We start from the raw sequence: 10,229 nt of genomic DNA, 5'->3' as shown, positions 1-10,229 counted from the left end.
ATATCTGCCTGAAGTTCCTGAAACCTTCCACCTTGACTAAACTTAGCCAAGTGCAAATGAAACTTTGTCAGGAAAGTTTCAGTGATGGTGAGTTTGCTACAGCAGACAACCTTAGTACTTTTTGCAGGGTATATTGTTAGATTCAATCTCATGAATTGTTCTTGCTAGTAGATTTACTCATTTACACACAAAGATTTGGATACAGAGAAGAATAATATGTTACAGCCAGATAGATCACAGAATATTCTGAGCTTGGAAGGGACCCAGAAGGATCATCAAGTCCAGCTCTTAAGTGAATAGCCCGTACAGGGATCAAACCTGCAACCTTGAAGTTAGTAGCACCATGGTTGGTTTGGAAATATGAAGTGGTATTTATAATATTGTTAATTATCCTTCATCTGTGGAGCTTTCTGATGAGTAGTAAAGACTGATTTTTTCTGAGCCCATGAGCTAAGAAGTTAAGGTTGTGAGTCCAGTCTACAGTAGCTTGATACATAACTATTTTCCAAACACTTTTAAGATAGCTTAATTCCCTCAGAAATGCAAAGCAATTAAAGATATTTTGTTGACTCTGTTGTGTGTTTGACAAATCATTACACACCTGACAACATGATCTTCAAGTGGCATAGATAATCTTTAAGATTGCGTCTGAGCCTCTTTGGTCTCCTTACCTAAATGCTGCATCTTTGTGGAAAGATGATGCAGCCCAATCCTAAGACCTCAAAGGGATATGCATCAAGACTTGTAGACCCACATAAAAACAAAAACAAAATCTCAAGAGACAAAGAGCTTTGCAGTGCATGCACTAGGCATGTGAGGAAATGCTCAGCAGAATATGAAAGGGTTTTGTTCTCCCATTTAGGAATAATGACAGCTCCGTTGTAGTAGTGCACCCTTAGTCAGGCAAAGTTCTGCTCTGTTTAATGTCATCCAGAATACGAGGACTGATGAGTTCTAGTGAAATAATGAAACAATATGGTGGTGTTCTGTCTGAGAAGGAACAGGTTTACTATGTCTTTGAATAACTGAAACTTGCGGAGTTTTTTTACTGACGTGCCCAAGAAGTTAGACCAAGACCATATATACACAGCTATGTAATCTGAGAACATTCAAGCCACTAGCTATTCTGTCCTTATTCTCCATGTAGATGCTTTCTATCATGAAATACATGATATCTCATTCCAATCCATTCACAAATAGTTGCTTTTAAAACCTTAATGTCATTATGGCACCTGCCCTATGCTTTTGACAGCAGTTTGCTTTCCTTAGCTGGGTCAGCAAACCGAAACACAGTTCGGTTCTTCAGACTCCATCAAACAGTAGCTCAGCTCATTAACGCAAATCAATCTTCAATGGCAAATTTCAACTAACACAGCAGGCTGTGATGGAGGGTGATGGAAGGGTGGCCATGCTCTCCTTTCCATCTCTGCTGGAATAGGGGCCATAGTCTCCAGCAAAATGACAAAGCAATGGCTCCTTAAACTACCCCAGTGAGCACCGGGGCCATATCATGGCAGAGGCCATCTGAGCACACCCTGAGGGCTCACCACTCTCCCTATGAAGAATGAGTGCAGACAGCTATTGTACCATCAGTTTTCCTCTTACCTTACCCCATGCTGATCTCCCCATACAAACAGGCCTTTGGCTGCCCTTTAGAGTCTGCTTGCTCCAAGGATATTAGTTGGTCAACTTTAAAACTGTGAGGATAAGAATTGGCGTGAAAGACGCCTGTGTTATTTATAGAGACTGCTTCTGGACCCTAACCATATTACAAAGCTAAACAGAAAATCTTGCAGGCATCTGGGAACCAAAATTTTTTGGGTCAAGCTGATTTGTGTTCGCTGCAACCTACTTATGATATATTTAATTAGTCCATACTTCAGGGCTGCTGTCAATCAATTTCCTCTGTCGATTGGCCACAGATGTAGTTGCGGTGCTGGGGGAGGTTGTAGATATTCCTGGCACTATTGAGGAAGATCAGGATGCCTTTTTCACACTCTCAGGGTTAAACCTGTCACCAGACTCAATAGTAACAAGCTAATGATCTGATAATAACACGTTTCAGGACAGAATTTTACTTCAGGAAATTAGCTGGGAATATCCTTCCTCCTCTGGAGACCGGGGCATGCCCATGGTCCCATAGCTTCCTGGAAACATCTGGAAACATCACCTAAGAAATTGCTGCTTCACTCAAACTATGATGTCTTTTTATTTCATCTCTTCCTTACCTGTGGCCACATGTTTAGAGGTTTAGAATTGTTATAACAACTGTGAGGTCTTTCACTCAAAGGTCTCAAAAGGTGTATTAAAAATTTGGGTTAGTCTATATTAGAGGACTGTCTGCAGATGTAAGACACTGAATTTCATGACACAGTTGGTCCCTTTATATTCCTCCTTTCCTAAATTACTAAGAGGTCACAGACGAACCTGGGAGGCACTTCATCTTTCCCAAACTAAAATGAGCTTAATTTCTAGGTCTAGAGTACGTCAGACAAACAATGCATGTAATTTTATTTCCTGTGGCAAATGGGTAGCTAATGTTTTTCTTCACCAAGTCTTTTCCACTAAAAGACCTCAGAGGAGCAAACTGCATTACAAATGGTAGAGAAAAATGATGATCCTAATGCTGTCTCCTGATTCCAAATAATGATTGCAAGGCACATACATAACTTCTTGGCAAGGATCCATTTGTCAAAATAAAAGAAGCCAACTGCATAAGGGAAAGAGATGATAGATCTTGACAAACTTGTAGATGCTAGCAAAAATGTAAACAAGAAGTTGCTGTGACTGATGTATTAATGTAACATTGCCAGAATACTAGCTTCAAAAATTAACAACTGTTGATGCTTTTGTGACTAGTCGAAAGAGCAAGTGTCATGATTTCTGCTATGTTTGACATTTTCTACAGTTTCTACTCAATTTTAATCTCTGTGTAATACTCAATGCACGGCTTTCTACAAGAAAGACAGAATAAGTAAGATTCCCACAAATGGGATAATACATTTGAAGACAGCTGACCTAAGAAAAGAGATAGCAGAGATGAAAATTTCTTGACATTTTTATGAACTCATCATTTTTGCCATTTAATATATAAAAAGAAAAACCTATTTCCACTGATTGATTACTTTAATGAATAAATGTACTCAATGATTTGGTGGCTTGAGTGGATTAAATTTCCCTTGCTGGCAGGAAATGGCCTTGAATGAAAGTGTTTTGAGGGTTTATTCATTTTTCCCTACAGAAAAAAAAAAAAAAAAAAAAAAGAAAAAGAAAAAGAAAATCAGTGTGAATTTCAAACCACTTTGATCTCTGTGTAAATTTTATAAACCATTGTCTGAACCTCTGTGAGCTTCTGTGAAGTAAAACCCAATTACAGTTCCCCAGATTATGGGCTCAAATAATTCTAAACCAGATTTTTCACATTGTCACTGAAGTGCTGAACAACACCCAGCAGCTTATAATCATACCCTTTTTCCTTTTCATTATTCTTCCTTGCTGTAATCATTTCAAATTATCATCATCACATGAGCCTTGCTCCTCACCTCCACAAAATGCTTTCCAAAACAGCAGCAAATAAAAAATCAATTGGGGGAAAAAAAAAAAAAGTCTGTCTTGCCATGTATGGATTTGACAAGTTTTGGATGGAAAGAGGAAGCAAGACTGAAGATCACTGCAGGGATCAGTGGGGAAAAGTAGGAGAGTTCATTACAAAAACCTAAATTTAAAAAAAAAAAAAAAAAAAAACCACAACAAACCACTCTAACACCTAGGAAAAGGAGAAAATGTGTCATTTTGCAGAGATGCTGGATGACAGGACAATCTTCTATTTGCAACCCTGTTTTCTTCTGTTAGATCCATTATCAAACACATGGGTTATGGTGCAACATAACCTGAAGTTCTTAAATTTATAAGCTTTGTGTGTAATTTCTTGCTCCAATCCTGGGTCAAGCATTGTGTGCTTTAGTAGCAAACTATCATCTGACATCTCCATGCTAATACAGATTTTCCTTTGGGTGATGAATGCACTAATGTCAAACAAACACACTTGCCAAAAGTTAAATTTCTTCTCTCAAAAAAAGCTTCTCACAGACAGTGTTTGTGTTGGCCTGGGTCTGTAACATATATCCCAAACACATTTTACCTTTAAGAGTCGCTCTAATGGAAAACAATGCATTAAAAAGTTATAAAACTTATGCTTTAATTTCAATTTTATATTTTGAATATGTTTGTTTACTTTGTAGATGTAGGTCTCCAGCAACTAAAAGTTGAAAGAGACTGGATAAAGAGAAGCAAAGAACAAATGAAGGACTGTAACATTTACTTTCACTGGCAATACTGGCTTCAAGGGGCTTTCCTGCAGAAAAACCTTGTGACTGCACATAGATGAAGAAGAACTCAAAGTATGGTGAGTCATTAGCTCCATTTTTTCATTTGTCTGGTTGTGACCTGATGTTTTCTCCTGTTATCTTTATGCAACTTGTCTCAAAGCACATTTGCAGGAGGAAGGGTTTCTAAGCTTGCCTTTGAGGCTGGCTGCTGCTCAGTGAAGGGACCCTCTCGGCGTTCATGTCTCTATCAATACACCTGCCTATTCATGCTGTCAAGTCTTTGTGGCTTTTTTCTCATTTTCCTGTTCTGCAACACTTCCTAGTGAGTGGTCCCTTTTAATGAGTGGTTCCTCAATGACTCAAAGAGATGAAAAATGTGCGTGTGTGTAATATTTGACCATCCCTGTCCTATTAGAGAAAATGTACAGATACTCCAGCAAGTGTCAAAGGGTTAGATTAGAAACAATTGAAGCCTGATTCCTCTTTTTTTACTCCTGATTTACTACTGCATTCTCTAAACACTAAAAGATATAACACTGCAGGTTTATTCAAATTGAGATTTTCCCATTGCTCTTCTCAAGAGTCCAAACTATTCCACTAACTGATTGAGTAAGCAAGGCAATTGAAACTAAAGCATTTGCTTCCCCGTAACTCTCAACTGATACAGAGACACAAGCAGCAGTAGTTTAGAGAAAAGTCTAGAAAAAATGTTTTCCACCATTTGTTGTCTAGAGATGTGCTGATGGGTTTAGATTAACTGGCAACAAAAACCATCTTGCTTCTATGGAAGTGCTCTAGCCCTGCAATAGATATGATAAACTCCCTAAGATCCTTAGTATAGACTTGTTTTATTTGTGCTAATAACTCCATTAGAATGACTCTGACTGTAGAGTATCTGTGTCCTTAAAATCTAAAGAATACTTGATAATTAAAGTAAGAAGAGGTGCACCAGTTCAGGAATTCTCACACCACAGCAGGAATCCTAAATGCATCTGATTGCAACTCAAACTGAAGAAACTTTTTGTTTGAGAAAGAAAAAGCAATCAATGACCACTCATGGCTTTCCTACAACTATCATTAATAGGAAAAACCAACCAAAAAAAAAAAAACAAACTATAGGAAGGACTATTTTCAAAATGTGGTTTATTCTCAGAGCCCTGTGAGACTCACCTATGACATTAGCATAATCTGATAGTGATATGACATATCCTTTCAAATCCATCCTTTCCTCAAGGACATCAGGAGAGGTGAAAGCTGACAGCATTTCTGTTACACTGACAGAGCTGTGGGTCAAGGGAGCACCACACCAGTTTACATGAGGGCTGAATTTGACCTTGTGTCACAACAGCTCCCAGAGGATCCTGCAGTAAGCACTGATGTATTCAAGGCTGTACATACTGGCATTGCAATGAGATCTCCACTTTAAGGGCAACGTTGAGGGCATCTTTCATCCTGGGGCATCACAGAGCATTGGAAAGATGTTCTGCTACAAAAAATTTGCGACAAGCTGCCATCGTCTCCTGCAGGGCAAATACAGGAGTCTACAGTTGAAGACAAGCCATCAGAGCCTGCCTCAGGTGCTGACAGCGCTTCCTTAACACATCCACTTCTCTAACACAAGCCTTATTCTCAACAACAGCTGCTACTGATCGAGCTGTTACTGATCAGGCATCTTCTCCTTGTCGGCTAAAAGGCAAAAGCAAATCTGTCAGAAACAACGTGGCCAAGCATCCTGTGGGCAGAGGGCTAGATCAGCTTCTAGTCCACTGACTGCATCCTCATATCCAGTACAGCGAGCCAAATGTGCTTTTGTATAGGCCTGAGGAAGACCAATTGATCTTTTGGAGGCAGGAGAGAGAGCTGTGTGATGGATGGGCAAGGCTTGCTTCCAGCCACCTGACCCGCCTGCCATCTAGTGTATGTTCAGGACATACCTCCAGCTCAGAACAGCGTAGCTGGAGAACAAAGAACAGAACAAGTCTGTTCTAACATGGCATGTTACTGATAGCACATGCTGAAATAGCTTAGCCTTTTCATCCCAGGACTCTGTATTTGTACATAGGGCAAAGCCCCTAAAAACAGCTTCTTGCCAGCAGCGATTCACTTACAACAATCATGTTTTCAAAAGCACAGCAGACTAAACCCAGCACTTACTTAGCAGTAAAAGAAGTGGATTATATTTTCAACAACTAAATGTACCACATTCACACATGATAAACTAGGTGTAGCATTCTAGGTATACAACTTTTAAAATCAGTTATCTACTTTATTTATTTAGCTGCCAGGAGCAGAAATGCTTGTGCTGCATATGCACAACTGCTGAACAAACCGGTGTTCTTCTGTCACACCAAACCCTAGCATCCAGGCTGGTATGTCAGACACCAGTTTGTTCCCTTCTGTGCCAATCAGCCATTTTTTTGTAAGTCTTAATTTCCACACACCCATCAATGCTAGTTGTTTTTCTTTAATGACATCTTCTATTTTGGAAGGCAAATGAGTAATAAAGGATAGTAAATGTGACTTAAGAAATGAGGATGGACCTGAGAGTAGACTATGTCTGTACAGATCTCTCAGTAAATTTTCTATGCAGGTCCATATTTTCTTGTCTCAGGAAATCAAATTTGTGGCAATCAGTGCCTAAGAGTTGACTCTTTCTTTGTTGAACAATAAAGTTACCTGGGCTTTCTATCAATAAACACATGCAAAGGAGCACTCGAAAAACAGCCACGGCAGTGCAGAGCTAATTGCCTTCTACATGGGCTAATTACCTTTTATGCAGCAGTGCAGTAAAGCAGCTATCCTGCCTGTGGATCTGGCCCTTAAATCACTGTAGTGCCCAGACAGCACTGTGACTTGCCGTTATCTTCCAAGGAACAGAAGTGAAAAAGAAAGAAGTCAATTTTATAATGGTCAGTGATGAATCCTGTTGTCACGCCACCTGCAGTGAATGTACATATATGCATTCTATCGCTAAATTAAGACATACATGTGCATGAGATCAGTCTTCTCAGAAGTATGAAAAGTTTCCCTTGCCCTACCTCTGGTGATGCGCCATCACAGCATTATTATCACAGCAACTTTCCCTTCCCTGTTTCCTTCAATATGCACTTAGGCTGAAATCAGCTGCTGGGACAGTAACATCTCTGAGTCACTGCCTGCAGAAAGGCTTCTAACTAGAAGCCCTTTTCTTAGCGTAACCTAGTGGAAATGAGACATAAAAGAAAAAATTGTCATGCCTCTTAATTTTAAAATATTGCTTTGGAGTTGTTTTCTGCCTGACACATACAAGAATGGCTAAATTTTAACATGGACCTGGGGCTTGTGTTTCTGTTATAGAGCACAGGGTTGAGCAGAAGAAAAGGCAAGCTGAAGCAAAGGAGAGATGGCTGTTACAAGAACCATTCTTTTCATGTGTTCGATTTTCCAAGAGCACTTGGGAAAAAAAAAAAAAAGTCAATTTCCTCTTTGCTTCATTCAGCCAGTGCAGAAACCAGGAACAAATCTGGATCTCTTAGTTTGGCCACACATGTTCCCCTCATTTCAATGAGAGGGGTAACAGCAGCAAGGTCTCAGCCTCTTTTTCGTTTTTTTTTTATTTTGCTCTTAAGCCAAATGAATAGCCTGATCACGTAGACCGTAGATCAGGCAGTATAAAGAGTATGACCCACAAACATTTAGCCAGTTTGCTACACACATTAAAAACTAATCATGAAACCTTCCTGCAGCACCCTGATATTAAACCTTTGCTTGGAGAATTTTTATGAGGTTTGGATTAGGAAGGTCCTACTGGCCCTGTTAGTTGGAATTAATGTGGTATACTTACATTTTTATTTCAACAACTGTGTAAAAGCGTTCATTGGTCAAACCTGCCACCTCCTCTTCCCCAGGGGTACCTGTGAATAAGTAAGTATTAAGACCCTTGTAGTTCACTGTGCAAAGCAAGGACACAAAATGCAGAAAGTGAAGAAAGATCTGTTCGCTTCTGGTTTGGGGTAAGGGGATAAAGGCATGAAGAAGGGTGTCTCCATGTGCTGAGGCACTGGGCTGAGGCAGGAGTGGTACACACAATTATAACCTAGGCCTCCCTGAGGAAGGGTACTGCGGGAATACGGATGCTGTTGCTGAAGTTGAGAAGAGGGAAGGAAAACTAGAATTTAATTGTAACTGCAGAGGGTTCGAGGCACAGGGCAGAAAACGTTTTCCATTTGTATAAAATATAGATTTGTATGTAAATATTCAACAATAACTTCTGTAGTAATGAATAAGAAATAAATTGCTTATTTGATGTATGATAAAACCATTATTCTGCACAGATGAGGCAGATGACAATTGATTTATATTGTCTTGCAAAAGCTTCAGACAATTAAGGAGAAAACTGTTCTGAGACTTATTCCATCGACAAAATTCTGGTACAGCTAACAGCAATATGATTCACACAAGGATCATCTGGCATGTAAAGCTCGTTTTAACAGATATCAACGTGACATACGTAAAGCTGTCAGGCTTTCTCTAAAGGACAGTCATCCACTTCATGTTTCAAGTGCCAAATTAATTATATTTGACATTTAATTTATAACCTAAGGTATTTTAGATTTGGAACTTGGCTATGATAACAGCAGATTAGAGCAGGCCTCCATTTGACAGAATCGATTTTTCAATTTATTTTCCTTGTATGTGAGGGCCTTGATTCGGATTTTTGTGTATCGAGCTTGCATACAGGACAGTGATACCTCTAAGCAAAGAAGGCTTCGTTCACCTCCTCCCCCAGCCATTCCGTGGTGAATTCTTTTGCACTTAGAAGCATGTTTCTTCTACAGCCTTAATCACAAAGCTCCACCTAATGGAAAAAGGAGAGAACTGCACAGAAAAGGAAAGGGAGAGACGCTACTAAACTCTGCTATCGAGGGAAAACAAGTAGTTAATTTCCTCCACCTAATTTATAAAGTCTCCCTTTCCAAGGTCTTTCAAACTTCGAGGTGGGATAAAGTCATAAAGGGGAGGGGGGAAGGGGACAGGGAGAACCCCCAAAGCAAAAAACCTCGCAAGCAACCCCATCCTTCACCCTTTCATCTGACTGAAATTGTAACCTTTTTATTTTAACTGATAGAATTTTCACTCCAGTCTTTCACACTGGTAAGCTGCACCTTATAGGTCCCAAAGCATTTAAAAGTTATAAATATATAAAATAATCTGTAAATGTTTCCGCTAGATGGTTTATAACCAAAAGTAAAACCGCTCAATAATGGAACAATCAACTAGCTTCTTAAAAAATTGGCAATATATTTCTTTCAATTTCCCCACTGAAAATTTCTGTACAATTTTAGATCATTCATTGATATCACACAAATGGAACACTACTGGAACACTAGCATTTCAAAATATTGCTGAGGGAAAGGAGCTGAAAAATTTAAAAAACTTTGCAAAGATCAATGCCATTTTCAACTGGAGCAATTTTTTTAAAGTGCTTTGCAGATGTTAATATAAAAGATCATACAAAGTCCTCCAGAAGCTTAAAAATTCAGTCACAATCTCAGATTTGCTCTGCCGCCAGAGGAAGGCTCAGTGTCCACTTTCAGACTTTTTCTGCAACAGAAGGTACAAATCTAAATGTCACCTTGTATCAAGATAAAGTGTTTCACTGGAGAAACAGGACATTTGTCAGGATCATCTTATTTGAGATGACTAACGCAGTGACAGCCCTGAGTTTGTATTGTAAAATTGTCAGTAGTAGGACAAGACTAGCTCATTCTTTCTGGCAAAAAAAAATGTTAGTTTGGTATTTAATAGTCTTCTGTCAAGAATTGTACTTTGATACTCTGCACAAATAGACCTGCCAATTTAAAATTGTTTTAATTCCTAACATTTATGATCAGAGGTAGAAATATGACATCTGCAGCAAAC

The 10,229-nt window shown here is 39.2% G+C and overlaps 1 long non-coding RNA gene across 1 annotated transcript; it reads right to left on the bottom strand.

Moving 5' to 3' along the window:
- Positions 1 to 7,051: 7,051 nt before the first annotated feature.
- On the bottom strand, positions 7,052 to 8,201 carry LOC126641192 (uncharacterized). Its single transcript, XR_007629214.1, has 3 exons — positions 8,152 to 8,201; positions 7,367 to 7,526; positions 7,052 to 7,266 (listed from the first exon to the last, which is right to left on the bottom strand). It is a non-coding gene; the product is annotated as an uncharacterized LOC126641192 (long non-coding RNA).
- Between the last annotated feature and the right edge of the window lie 2,028 nt (positions 8,202 to 10,229).

Source organism: Myiozetetes cayanensis, unplaced genomic scaffold, assembly GCF_022539395.1.
Source record: "Myiozetetes cayanensis isolate MyiCay16 unplaced genomic scaffold, myiCay2020 scf1, whole genome shotgun sequence".
Lineage (NCBI taxonomy): Eukaryota > Metazoa > Chordata > Aves > Passeriformes > Tyrannidae > Myiozetetes > Myiozetetes cayanensis.
Note: the sequence above shows the minus strand (reverse complement) of the source record. Positions and strands in the feature narration are given on the sequence as shown.